The 15,732-nt window shown below is 34.8% G+C and overlaps 1 long non-coding RNA gene across 1 annotated transcript in view; it reads right to left on the bottom strand.

Moving 5' to 3' along the window:
- The window catches only part of LOC136257947 (uncharacterized), a 175,997-nt gene that overhangs the window by 97,323 nt on the left and 62,942 nt on the right, over window positions 1-15,732 (bottom strand). The gene's annotated exons all lie outside the window — the stretch shown is intronic.

Here is a 15,732-nt window from a genome sequence, read left to right as displayed (position 1 = left end):
GGTGCTTTGGTGATTAAATACCTCAGCCTCTTCAAAAACTTTATTATACGTGAGCTGGTAGATATTGGTGATGTATGAGGTCTAGAAAACCTCCTCCAAAACTTTAGCAAGGACGCTAAAAGTGCAATTACATTTTAAGCATGGCAATGAAATGATGGAGTGGGACCCACAGAGTATGCTGGAATGATTTATAAATATTATAATATAAATGGCAAGAATAATTCCAGAGCAATAGGACAATTTTCAAAAATAATTTCATAAAATAAATTTTACTTGCATTATAATATCTCTTGAAAATATTTCTCAAACACTGCTATTATAGCATATATATACCTGAAATAAAAAGATTAATCATGAGATACTTACTGCAGCAGAGCGCTGCATGCGAATAAAGTAGTCAACCAAATACAGTGTGAGTGCTCTATTAGAGTATCTCAATTTTTAAGCTACAATATGTGAATTTTTGAAAGCCACCCATATTGGCACAGTTGCAGAGCTTTCATGCAATCGACAAAGCATGAAATTGAGAATATACTATATATATTCAGCTTAATAATTATTTTCTGGAATTATTCACAAAGTTTCTTCAGGAACTTACAGCAGCTAATTGTAGCAGTTATAATGAAAGGCTAGTTGCTATGGCAATATAATATGATATATCATACATGGCATGGGAGAGAAAATCATCAAGCATTATGCCAGTACAATAGACAAATAATTTGAGCATAATAAATTGAATCAGCACTTGCAATTATATAGTACAATGCATACAACATCTAATATTGTTACCTTTGATCTCTGAACCTTAAACTTCTCTTAACTGACCTTTGCATTGTATGTGCACAATATATGTAGTAATAGTACCAAACATCCTTGTTTTATTTTGATGTTGAAATTCTAATTCTTATGCTTTGTAAATCTTTATTAAGAGCTTTTGGAATACCGTTCCAAAGGAAACTTATAAAATCTTTCAGTTTTAGCTACATATTAAATTGTGGTGGCTGTTAGTGTGCTTTCATTAACAGCTGCAGCTTCAATGATATAAAGTTGAAGTTCAAGCGGTCTAGGAGTTGGTTATAGCAAGTGTAAATAATGGAAGAGAGAGTATCCAACTGCTGTATACTGCATCAAAAATGAGAATGTCAAGTAGAGAAGCCACCCTGTAGTGCTTTCAAAGGGAAGTGATAAACACCTTCTAGCTCAGACTGTTTGACTTCAAATCATGCCTGGACACTTCAAACAGTCTGACACTGTGAAAAAAAGGGATATAAGATGGTATTTCCAGTGGCTTATTGAATACAAAAAAGCTTGATATAACCTGTATTATACTAACAATCTCTTGTAAGACTTCAGTTAATGTGTTAAATATACTGAAACCATATATGTGATGGTATAGTGTGGACATTATATTAGATATAAGCTATTTCAGGTAATGTGATAAGTAAACTGAAACCATATATGCAATAGTATAGTATGGATTATACTAAAGTATAAAAATAGTATAATACAGGATTTATATTAAGGCTTATTTGTATTCAATAAGCCACTGGAAATACCATCCTATATCCCACTTTTTGCACAGTGTGAGCTAGCAGGTGTTTATTACTTCATTCAACACTGCCTTTGAAAGCACTACAGGATGGCTTCTCTACTTGATGTGCTCATTTTGATTCAGTATATGGCAGTTGGATACTCTCTCTTCCATTATTTACTCTTGGTTATAGGTTAAAGAATATTAATGATGGATGTTCTATTAGTACAGTTGACTGTTCTATTACAGTATTTCAATGTTTAGCAGTGCACCAGTTTTACCCATGAAATATAATTTGTGACCAGGTCTGTGAAACAGGGCATGTGGGCACAAACTACACCCTGTCACTCTACAGGTCCTATCTCAGTACTGGAACAGAATATTTACATTCTGTAACTTGCATCATAAAATCAATTAAATATACTTACTATGAACTAAACATTGCATTGCCATAGCATAATGATACATAACGTTATGAGTTATGAACGTTTGAAAAAATCATGTGCCCACATGCCCTATTTTTGAAGGCCCAGTCACATTTGTTCCCCTCTTGTTGAATTCTAGAAGAGATTCTATCATAGTTTTTCTCTCTTTTCACTCTTTCTATCTTTGCAATGTCCATATATGCATATTTTAGCTGCTGTATACTGTAGCTTCTACTATATAGCACATAGTAAAATTTAGGAGGGGTGCTTCAACCCCTACCCATGCTCCCCCTAAATCTGCCCTTGTAATAATGCACCAGTGGTATCAGTGGGATGATTATTAAATCTAATAAGATTTCATTGAATTTGCAAATTGGGTATATATATATAATTTAACGTGTATGCTTTTATTACAATAGATGCCACTCTACAACTTTTATTGAGAATTTTTGTAGAATTGCTACACCATTAATTTTAGGCACAGGCAGAAAAAGTTATGGACAAAAGATTGTTGTATGATGGTTATACAACAAAACTACTACCATGATGTAGATGAGGGAAATATAAAAAGCTCTTGCTCTAATAGATTTGTATAAAGATTGCTGACCCAATAAAATATTATGAATAAAGTTGGTTTCATTCTTAAGTCAAAAAATGTATAGCAGAAACTATTGGTGGGAAAGCATGGGATAATGAACAGAACAGGCACTAGGTGACTAACCATTCATCATGGTTTATTAGAGCATATTTTTTTGATTATCAACTGATTGAAGGTTAGTTAGGTTGATTTGTAGCAATGTAACTATTAAACAGTTGCAATATTATTGTCATTCAAAAAGTGCAGATTTAATAGTCAAACATGAGTAAAAAGTCATAAAATTAATATTGAGCATAATTATGAGCATACAGTGTAATAGACAGGATATTTGAGCACAGGTGAAGGCTTGTGCTTATTTTGAATGCAATCACCTAGTTTTTTTTCTATGTACAGCATACATACCTAATTATGAATGATATAGGCATTTTCTTTTAACCATTGCACATTAAAAATCATAAAATTCTCCAATTCCAAACTGTTGGAACAGGCCAAGTCAATGGCTGGATCTTGTAAATTACACCTGTGATGGCTTGATCTGGATCCTCTTACATATCACTGCAGACCGAAGTAAGGAATAAGACTATAAAGTTGACGATGTTTCTCAGGAATCAGTGTTGCAAGCCTTTTGTGACAACAGTTGCAGCTGAACCAATCCCATCACAGGAGGAATACATCAATGGAGACAAAGTTCCCCTCAGTCTCCACTTCACTTACTTACTCATGACTCAACATACATACATTATCTTCTTATCTAGTAATTATTTGTTTTCCATACTATAATTATGAATCCATCTCCGTGCAGTATTATATTAATTATGATCATTATTTCTGTCTTTGTTCTCATGGATAGGCTTAAGCCAATTATGCTTTGAAAATAACCTATTATACTTTTGAGTAGTCCAGCATAGCCCGAAATTATACTTTGAAAATCAAGATTATGCTCTATGGCTGGCTGTATATATCAGCCTTTCCTAACTAGTGTATATTGACTGCTCTATCAGAGTATCTCCATCTTATGTTGAATAATTGACCAAAAAACAATTTCAAACAATGTAAAGTAATATTGCACATTTTCTTGATATGCAATGAAGTAATAATGTGTAGTGTGTATGTATTTTTATTAGTTTTTTGGCATTGTGTATTTTTTATTAAAAATCTATTCCTATTTATAATTATGCTGGCATAATATTAATGCTTGATCCCTATTATGCTCAAAATCATGCCAGCACAATTGGCACAAGTCTATGTACTAAAAATAATTTTGCACTTCTCAATGATAGTGTAAAGGTAATAATCATTATTGTAAAAGCTATAAAATTACGTATATAGGTAAATGATACAATGTAAAATGTAATATTAAAAGGTGAAAGGTAATGTTCTCTAATAAAGCATGATCATGTCAACCAACTACCTGAATACTCTATTAGAGTTTTGACTGTTCTATTAGAGTAGATTAATCTTTTACCATCAGCCTGTGACATGCACACTCACAGGATAATTGCTAGCATTATGCTGAACACTTAGGCATACACAGTATTCTCAAATAGTTTAACCAGCATAATAGGCAGATGTCTAATCATCAGGAGACCTCAGTAGAAGTCATCAAATGTTTGTATTAACTCTAGTTTTATCATGACTACTACATAAAATGTATACAGAACAACAACCATCAACTGTAATACACACAATTGGAGTGTACATGTATCATTGCTGATTTATGAATTTAAGATTTGATGATGGCCTAACCATCACATAAAGCACAATTGTTGACCATCATTGTATTGTGAAGTATTATTGTTCATCATCACATGTACACTGTCAGAAATAGTTTATTGTATCTATCAAATATTTCTTTTAGGAACAATCTGTGTTTACAACATGTATCAGATGTCTTATAGATTTACTCTACGTACCAGGATTGTACCAAATGCACATTGTTAGGCTTCACCAAAATCATTGTTTTGAGTCTTCTACATGTGTGCATGCATCATTTGCCATGGATGATGGATAGTTAATGGTTTATGTAGTATTTTGCTTTAAACATTCTGGCCACTATAGCTAATATAACCTATCTATGATTATTCCTTGTTTACATCTGTAATAATATTATTATAATCTTAGTGTCTTTTCAGCAATATATTTTATCACGTTATGTTTGCTTACAGTATATACATTACCATGCATGTAGCTAGCAGGTTGGTTTAAACAGTTATTGCAGTAAGGAGCTTTACAGACAGATATATATACAAGCAAAATACTTATAAATTAGTACAACAGGAGAGAATTTCAAAGAGTGCGTAACTCAAAGTCAAGGTATAGATGCCACTCTGGTTACTGGAACATTGACTACAAGTTAACCACAACAGCTAATTACAAATTCAAAAATATTACATAAGAAATAATTTCTACTGAACATTTGATCAAATTATTATTTAAATGTGGGAATAATGTTTGAAGAACAATAGGTCTGGGGAATCTATTTCCTAGAATAAAAATGACACTTCAAATTATAGCCGCTATGCACGTATGATTAACTAGTTGGTAAGGAAAACTACTACTGTAATTGATAAGCAATCAGTCAATATACTGATAACCTATAATTAGTATTATAGAGCTCATGAGATGTTATATATACATAGGTCACATAATTACAGTGATAATGTTCACTTGGATAACTACTGATATAATATACTATAGCTTATGTGCAAGCTATATGGTGCGTACATCATGTGTGTACTATAATAAATAATTCCCATGGCCAGCTTGTGTATTCCAGACCTCCTAGGCTTTATTATACAATTTTTTTTCTATTTATTAAGGCTTTACAGCACAAGTTCTGAAGGTCTGTAGAACACATGATCCTACAGCATGTTTAATTGTTACACAATAATTGTTTGGAAAGGAGAAAAAATCCATGACTGGATCTGGGCAGCCTCGAACCTGCAGCCTTCCAATTGTGACTGGATTTGCGAAAAGGTACCTTTTCCACACATTTTACAGGCGAGCAAACAAAACAATGTAACGTTTGACTCCGCATACTGATCAACTTGCTCTTAGTTTCAAAATGTAGCCAGATACATCAGCTACACTTATGGAAAAATTCAGGCAATTTTATGCAATGACTAAAACGTTTTGAAGCTTCAAAGATCACAAAATGAGTCAAATTTTGTGTGTGAAAAAGGTACCTTTTTCAGTCACAATTAATGTTTGAATGCTAACAGGAGCCTGCCTAGTCAATGAATCTTTCGATAATACAAAGCTAATGTGCAGTCTAGGTAATAGTCTAAAATGGCTTAAATATTTTATTTATATTTTATTATTAAATATTTTATTTATTTTATTTAATTGTTTAAATATTTTATCCATTTCCACATAAATTTGTACTTTCCAACTAAGGGATAATAGGTGAGTAGCTCCTTAATATTATACCAGGCCACCATGATAATTATTATATATACCATTATCTCAATATTTATCTATGTCAAAAATACGTATATAGCTATGATATGTGTATAAAGTACATGTATGGCAATTCTATATTCATTTGACTCAATGTCACTATGACATGGGATAAGGTGTTGACAATAATTATAACCCTTTCTGAGGGAAGTATGTACCAAGCTTATAGCTTGTGCATGTGTTAAACCAGTTAAGTATAACTGAAAAATATCCTTAGTATCCACCATCAAGCAACATTGTCGACACTGATTTGCAATTTGTAGCTACGTATATGAATCAGTGCCAATGCTGTTGAGTATCAATTCAACAATTTCAACATTCAAACACATCACTAGGCATTTTCTCTATGAAAATAGTATGAAAATTCGTGTAATGTTCATGGAATATTCATACCGCCATAGTATGAATTTTAACAGATTCATGATCACATGCGGCTATCGCAAAATTTTTTGTGCAGATTTCATGCAACGCTTGTTGTGTATAAATACATTTTCATGGCATCATTTCATACACTTTTATACCATGAAATTACATGAAATGTGGTCGGTCATATTTCATGTAATTTTCATGGTAAAAGTGTATGAAATGATGCCATGAAAATGTTTTCATACACAACAAGCACATTGCATTAAATTTGCATGAAAATTAAAATTTTGCAGTGGTATGAATCTGTGAATTTTCATGCTATTTTCATAGAGAAAATGACTAGTAGTGTGCACATGTATCTCAATTACAGCTTCTCTGTGCATGTTTTGTATACTTTCATTCATGGATAGCACATAGCTACATTAAAGGAGCTGTAACATAGAAGGGGAGAGAAACTATTGCCTTACACTGGATCTGCCTTTACTCAACAATCATGGGTTCATGGCTTTATCTGTCTAACACAATTTTTCTTGGCAGCAGCTATATATAGCAGTGGTGGATCCAGAGGGGTTTCTGGGGTTTCGACATAAACCCCCTTTTAAATTTTTGCTTAGTGGCATTTTCAATACATAAACATTGTTGTACTAACAATTTGTCATAGCAAACAACTATATACCAGTATATAGCATGCACACAGTTGCACTTAACTGACACCATTTATAGCTATTAAACTCTCAGCAACATTTCACTTTTCATCTCCCACTGCATTAAAAACGATCGAGATACTCTAATAGAGAAGTCAAGTAACTACTCTAATAGATCAATCAAAGCTACAGCTCGTAGTCACCATATTTGCCCTATATATATAGGTAGCTATAGTATTTAGTTACTATATACAGTTTATAGCATTGAATTTGTAATTGCTAACTAAAAATAGCCTAAAATCTGATCTCAGAGCTTTTAAAATCTCAAAATTTTCCTGAGAATTGTCATCAGATGCCTTATTAGCTATACTAATCTTCAGAAAACCCCTTTTAAAAATCCTAGATCCGCCACTGTATAGTATGCATGCAGGCACTTAACAGTACATGTTCTCAACCCCATCATGAATGGGAGGCTATTAAACTTGGACTGGACACTGGACTGGATTTTGGAGATTTGTGATCAAATTGAGTCTCTCGCTGTTATTTATGCCTACCAATTATGTGGCTGCTACTTAATCAACATTTCAATTTAATCACCTATATAATTAAGTAGCTATAATATTCACTGAAAATCAGGTTACATTGATATATAACTCTATTGTAATATAGTTTCCTCAAGCAGCTTCTTGTGTAGCTGTGCTCAACTTGCAATCTATTAAGATGCTTATAATTACTGGTCCTATAAGTATACTCTTATAGAGCATGCACTCATGCAACTACTCTAACACACAAAAGAATTTCTAATGTAGCTAATAGTTTACATATAGTTTCTTCTTGACTCTACACGCAGATTATAATTATTCCTCATTGTCTGGAGGGTACAGCCACAAATGCTTACACAGTATTATATGATTCAGTGCTTTGAATTTGCATGTGTGTACCAAACTTTAGCATATAGCTTCAGAATATATTCGAGGTATAGCTATACACTGTAAAATAAGTAGTGAATACTGTGGCAATTCACTGTAATAACTGAAGTGACCACTGCATGGACACCAAAATGTTGACCTAATATGGACACTACTGGTGATAATGGTGTCCATATTGGGATATTTTGGGCACTTCAGTTTTTACAATGTTAGCTAATACTGTACCTTTCTCTGACTGCATGTCATTAAGATTTTGTAGTCACACTCACTATTTGCCACCTAGTATTTACTACTTATTTTTTACAGTGTATAATTGACATTTAAATGCATATAACACTTGACTAATCTAATAGAACACACAAAAAAGTATCACCTGCTATTATAATTGCACTCTTAATTTTCTCAGTTTGCGGCCTCTACATGCATGTCTCTGATTGGTCATGCACCATGCATTTCCATGTGGAGGATACAGCCATGAATGTTGTCACAGCATGCAGCAGCTTATTATGCATTGTGAATGTGTAAACATGTATATATCAAACTTTAGCATTTAACTTATAAGCTAGTAAAGCGTAATGAAGTTCAAATATAACACATTATGAAGCTGTAGCTATAGCGGCTTCATTCAGAAGCTATTATATAATTGACATTTAAGTTAAATGATTCAACTGCTAAACTTTGATCCCTCAATTATCCCCCTTGGGACCAAGGCATGTTAAAATTTTTTTGGATAATCAAAGCCCATTAATTTAGCTATATAGCTAGCTACCGAGCCCTGTTCAAATACCAAGTCAAATACTACTCTAATAGAACATACATCTTAGACAAAATACTGTAATAGAGCAGTCATTTCGATGAACGTACATTCAAATGTAGCTCGGCTTAACAGCCGGAAAGCTGCTAAGGATGCTGCATGCAACTGCGTGGAGAATCGCAAATAATAAATGTGCAAGAGACAACAAGTCACGTGCTGGCACGTGTGCATCAATCAACAATGAAGAAGCTGCTTCACCGAGTGCTTCACGAAGGAGGTGGCCTCCGGTACGTTCCCTTGTTGCTCTTGTTTGCCGTTCCATCCGTATCAACAGAGATTACCTGTGCTGTATGTCATGTATGTCTTTAGCTCGCTATACCCTCCCCAGTGTTTTGTTTTGGTTAGTCACGGTATTAAACTCATGGAGTTTGGTAACTCGCACTAAGTGATAACACACAAGACCAATGTTGTTAACTTCGTTGTTAATGTTTCTGTAATATTCTATTTAGTGCTCACCATGCCGCAGGCGTATTGTGGTTCCTTTAACCCGCGACAGTTCAACCATAGATAGTATACCACAGACAATTGCCATGTCAACTATAAGTGTCAATGATGCTGATTTTCTCTGGTACATAAATTGTCTACTGAAGTAGAACTTTTGGGAGACCAAGGACAAGTTAGTAACGGTACCATGTACAGCCAGTGTAATTGTTTGCACACAACAAGTTATTGTATGCTACTCACTGTTCTGTCCTTCAAATGTATTGTAGTTGTGTACATCACATGATATGTTTGTTATAAGTTGAAGGTGGAGGCAGCTCCAGATCATAACTGTTGTGGCTCTTTTGGTACATATCTATAACTACATGTTGTTAGAGGATCACCAGCTGGTCTGTGATGTAGTCAACAGTTTTAGTGTAAAGATTATGACTATCTGTATTAACAGGCTTTAGTGCTAGTCCCTAGTGAGATAACATGTACAACAGGGGCGTAGGAAGCATGGGTGCCGTGGGTGCTTGGGCACCCATAAATAATTCCAGTTGCATAACTAATGGGGTGTCAGCACATTGTACTATATATTACTGAAAAGATTGCGATACGCTAATAGAGCAGTCAATGACTCTAATACAGGAGTGTTACCTACTACAACTGCCTACTCGTATCTACTGGTAGATACTGATTCGGCAAACACTATAGAGTGACACGAGCGTAGACACGGCTTTGTACCTTGTAATTCAAACTTTTGCACATGCGCATACAACGCAGTTCAAATTCCTAGGCACAAAAGTGAATAAGGCCATGTCTACTTGAACTACTGTTGCTACCGTATCATATTCGAACACCATCAATATGTACAGTTGTAGTAGACAACATTCCTCTCGAGATAAATGTAAGAACAATAACGCGCATGTGCGAACATTTGAATTACGGAATTTGCAAGAACTTTGCAAACCCCTGTAAAGCAGTCACACCCGTGACCCTTTTTTTTTTTTTTTTTTTTTTTTTTTTGGTCTTCAGCTTTACCACTGGACACCCATAAGTTAAATATCTTCCTAAGCCCCTGTACAATATTTCACCAGCCAGGAGCATATTATACTGTAGAACCATTAACTGACACTCCTTGTAACTGACACCACCTTATTATGGACACTATGACATGGTTCTTTGTCACAGTTTTATTGCCTACATTATACAAGTACACTGGTATCCTCTGTACTCCAGACACATCTTTGTAATGGTTAATGGACAGCTTACAAGTATCCTGTAATACATACTTTTACCTCAAAATAAATGTAAATTATATAGTGACAGTAATTTATTCGTACCACACAGTACTTGCATTTTTTGTTCAATTTACTGAAATGCTATCAACCTTATTATGCTATAATCTGTGTACCTGTACATGTGTGCTTACGTATATCTTTACCTTGTGTTGCTACTTAGTAGCTAGTATTTGTTTTACAAAATTTCATTGTTGGAAATGCTTTACACACATGTCATTATACAGATTCTTTATGATGATGTTACAAGATGTGTATAATACAGCCAAAGAGCTTGGGGATACAGTATAACCTGTTATAGTGTATCTACTACTATGATGTCATCACTTTATAGCCAGTGCAGTAGGCTTGAGTCGCATCATACTTAGATGTTATGGATAGAGAGGCTCTACCAATAGTTGAGGTGTGTGTGTATGTTGGTGTTTGTTGGTGTTTGTTGTTAGAAACTCACATTGCCCCAGTCTACCCAGCTGTTTACGTAAATGGAATCTGATGGCAACCTGGTGGGCTGGTGTTACCCGGCTATAACATCGAAAAGAAGCAAATGCTAACTGTCCATATTTCACATAGTGGGTGAGGTCCTTTGGATGCCCACACTTTACCTGTGAGACACGACACAGCCTCATGTGGGTCACTAGTCCTTACTACTTCAAAGCTTTGATGAGTGAAATATCACCGCATCTTTGATCTAAACTCCCATATTTTTTTTACTAAATAAAGATTTTGTTTATCTTCTCCACTATTTTTACAGTGTAATGTTTACTGTACATGGTACAGGTATATTTACAGTGTAATTCAACAATGTTCACACTGCAGACTAAGGTGGTGAAGATGGGGCAATTGTCAGCACTCAAATCACAACCATCGAGAAGAGATCACTCGGTAACATTAAGGGAGCTACCTCAGGTACATATGTTATATAGTAGCAGTAGTATAAGTGTAAATATAGTTAGATCACAACAAGGTAAAATGCCAATAGATCCTTGTGATGCAATCATGGGTATTAAAAGGATGGTAAAGCCATTGATAATAGAGGGATTTACAACAGTGATGTCACTGCAGACAACACTCAATGGACACTACTTCACTTGGTTGCTTAATTAGTTAAAATACCAACAATCATGTCATGGTCCTTAGTAGTAGCATGACAATATCCAGCTTGAATTATTGCACATGTAAAGCTACAGATCTCCTAAACAACATACATGCTGATGCATGTTTTATGTAACATACATGGATTTGTGACACTTTTTGCATGAATACTAACATGTCATGTAACATGCATGGTGTTTGTCATCACTATGGTTACTGCTGTATCTAATGGCTACCACTCTGCTATGTGAAGCATTACTAACTACTTGGGAACACCTACAGTATGTAGAAGAGTCATACAGCTTTGACTTGATAACTGTTTCTCACCATCATATACAACCCAGTGTCGGTTTTCAGGCTTTCTACATACACCACACCAACATGTACTATACATGATACATGTATGGCACTGGAACATGGTCACTTCACTCATGCTACATCATGTCCCTCTCACTGTAACATGATGACATGTTGCATGATACATGCACCTCACATACATGGAGCACTCATGTTACAGTAAATATGCATAGAAGTCACATGGTACAGTATATGCATGTAACATCAGTTTATAGTTTCAGTATCATTAGTGTTCTTATCCATATCAATATTATGACGTATGTTTTGTACCAGAAAGTAAGACTATAGTAGTGAGGGTATGTGTGGCCGTCTCAGCAAGACCTGCCTAGTTTGTACAATTTCTGAATTACTTGTTATTGTCTCAGCATTATCTACCATGTCCATTGAATGGGTTATGGTGAGTAGTTTTGAAATTGTAGCAGAAGAGTAAAGAAGTCAACTTGTACAGTGACTACTGAAAATAAACTACAGGCACAGCTGTGGTTTTTGTTAGCATTGATTTAAAAAGATGGGATTTAGTTTAAACTGTTCACCATAGTTGGCAAATAAGATTGTAGTCTTATATTCACTTGTACATATAAATTAAGAAATTGGCATTAGGTACTGAGATATGACCTGTTATGTGATGAGGTGTAGTTTAGTGTTGCACCGATATGCATGTTTTCGCATTTACCGATATCGATTATTTTCCAATTCTTATAACCGATATACCGATATTAACTGATATTTCTTCAGGACAAGGAAGGAGGACCAGAAAATCATCTGAACTTCAGTTACTTTTGTAATAGTGTGATTAATTGCGTGGGTGGCCAGTTTTTATAACGTTTTCTACAGTTTTGCCACTAACCCCTTTCATAGGAAGAAGTACATGTTATAAAACAGCTAATCAAACAGTGTTTTTAGTGGGATTCCAGACCATTTGTGAAGAATGATCAACTAATTACATGGGCGGCTGATAAATATGCATAGCCCGCTATAGCCTTGCAGCCATATTTTCGCGAACAAACAAGTCTAAACAGTTATAAAACATTTGCAGCAAATGAAAATTGTACCACTTACTGCTGCATTCACTGCTTCACCTGTTCATTGCCGTCATTAATGATTTATTGTGAGTTTTGGTTAGTCAGCAAATTTTCTACTTTGTAACTGATATAGATACTTGTAAAATTAGGTAATATTGGCTGTTACCAATAATTCAACCAATGATCGATATAACACTAGAGTGTAGTTAGTGATGTCCACATATCATGTGGTTGGTTGTATGATACATGTTGGGTACTAGTCCTGTCTCAGTAGGATTTACCTGACAAATATCACCTCTGTAGTGCACAAATGTCCTTATGTTTCTGTGGTGTGAATACAGCAACCAAAGTCTTCACATTCACTGTGGGTGTGCATGCGTGAGTGTATGTGTGTGTCTGTGCGTGCATGTGTGAGTGTATGTGTGTGTCTGTGCGTACATGTGTGCATGTATGGTTATGTGTCACTTATTAAATTTTGTTGAGGATGCATATACAGTGGAACCTCTAATGTTAAGATATATATACAGCCTAAAAAGTGGATTATAGTATATCGAAGTTTGGGTGAGATGAAAGCACAAGGAGGGAGTCTAAAGATTTCTTTTGTCTAACTACCACTTGGTTGTTATCCTTGGGAAGTTATACTGACTTGAATTCATTAAAACCTTTATCTCGAAACTTCTAATGTGCGATTTAATTGGATCATTTTTCCAAAATCCAGTCACAAATACAGATAGTCATAATGTTTTGCTTTTCATTTTTCTATGTTTCTCACTTCCTGTATTTATAGGCTATCTGTAGCCTTTGTCCCTATTGGGTTAGTAGTGAATATAGACCATATTTACAATGTAATTCATTAATTTATTGTAATTATTGTTATTTACAGTGTAGTTCAACAATATTTACACCCGGAGCGGTCAAGGTGACTGTCAGCAATCAAGATGAAGTGGAGGAAGATTTCAAGAGATGATAGAGATTATCAGTTTGGCTGATTGTAAACATGAGAACATCATGTGATACTTTTGAGTGTTACTAAGGTATGTTGGTATTAAATTATAATTAGACCACAACAAGTTGGTCTCTGGTGATACTAAACATCAAAGTGACAATTTTCACCATACATCAGGCTGTTGACATGTGGCATCAATCATGATGTAGTTTAACTGTTGTTTGACATGTAGGTTATTGTTCAGCCAGTGAAAAATAATAAATTTCTTTAACCAAGGTAGCTACATGCTAACTCTGTACTTGCTGTTTTTGGCCTGAGAAACAAAATTTATTAATAATATTTTAAAGGATTGTTTAATTACATTTGTGCAAACACAGGGTGCTGTGGTTAGCCATTAAAATGTACAGAAACCATTGAGAAATGGACACAAAATCCATTGTCATGGAGAATCTAAAGAAGATATCCGAGTTTTGAATGCAGCACTGGGTACTACATTGATTTCTCCACCTTATAGTGTTTGTTCACTGCAAATATGCTAAACCACTAGGAGTTATGACCAACTTCACCTGATAAAAATGTTTTCTAGAGATGAAGGACAAAGCAGCTGCTTGTTTCCATAGTCTAGATGATGTACAGTACATGAACAAGTGTTAAAATCACCTGTACAGTGTATCTGGGCTTGCTGAACATGCTGTTAGCTTGTTAGCTCATCATGGTGATTGTAGCATTTTTTCTTTAATCAATTCACAACAAACGCTATTGTTGAGATTAGCTACTGTAGCATTCCTGAATGGTTTTCGGACTCTAAAATTGCAAATACAACTATGAAAATCCATGTCACACTTTGGTAAATTTTCTAACTTTATGGCTCTATAACTCGGGCATCTTTCGTTGTATTCACAGCAGATAACCATGAAACAATAGAGACATCACTATAGTTTCTTTCCATGTACAGATAATTAGAACATACTGTATACTTTGTAAGTAACAAAGATTTTACCATCAGTTATCATCGTTTTCCCATTGGCTTCAATACATTTTGACATTCAACCACAGCATCCAGTTGTGACTTCTTTAGAGCTTGCATGTTGAGATGGCCTTGCAAGCAGTTAGTAAGGTAGTACAAGAGGTGGTCTAAATTAGTTAGACTTCACAGCACAGAGTTAGTGATAGTGTTCCACTGATAATCAGATTAGTACTGAATCAGAGCTGATACAGAGGGTAGGATAGGCTCATGTTTGTAATAGTGTTGTGCAAGTACTGAAAGTATTTTGCAACAGCTGAATAGACCAATTTACAAAAAAGTAGAGGAGGGGCTTGATACATCTTATAATTCTATTTAGTTTGTTGTTTGCAGTGGTTTGTTGGAACAACATTGCCATTATAGAGTAATTATACTTACAACGATGATGATGTGTGGTGATCATGACTTTCACAGAAACAGTAACAGTGGTCATCAATGATTACAGTACAATTGTGTGGCATATTTTGCTTTCAACTAGTCCTGAAATGAAGGTCAAATTTTAGCCTCCAAAGCTTCTTGCAAGAAAGCTAACTGAAGCTTTGTTGATTATATCATGTTAGTAATTACTCCAATCACAACTGATGGGTGTGTCCTATTCTTTGTTGCAGTTGTACAGTAGTAAGGTTCTGTTTAGACTACAAGTACAGCAAAACTTTATCAATGATAGTTGCATGATTCCAGGATGCACAAGGCTTTTTGACTAACTAGACATGCCAGTATCCATGGTTACGAAGCTTTGGAGGGGTATGTGCAACTACCTTCAAAGGTTTCAAAGCTTTATTCCAACCTTGCTTTTAACAGGTA

The sequence above is a fragment of the Dysidea avara genome, chromosome 6, assembly GCF_963678975.1.
Source record: "Dysidea avara chromosome 6, odDysAvar1.4, whole genome shotgun sequence".
NCBI lineage: Eukaryota > Metazoa > Porifera > Demospongiae > Dictyoceratida > Dysideidae > Dysidea > Dysidea avara.
Note: the sequence above shows the minus strand (reverse complement) of the source record. Positions and strands in the feature narration are given on the sequence as shown.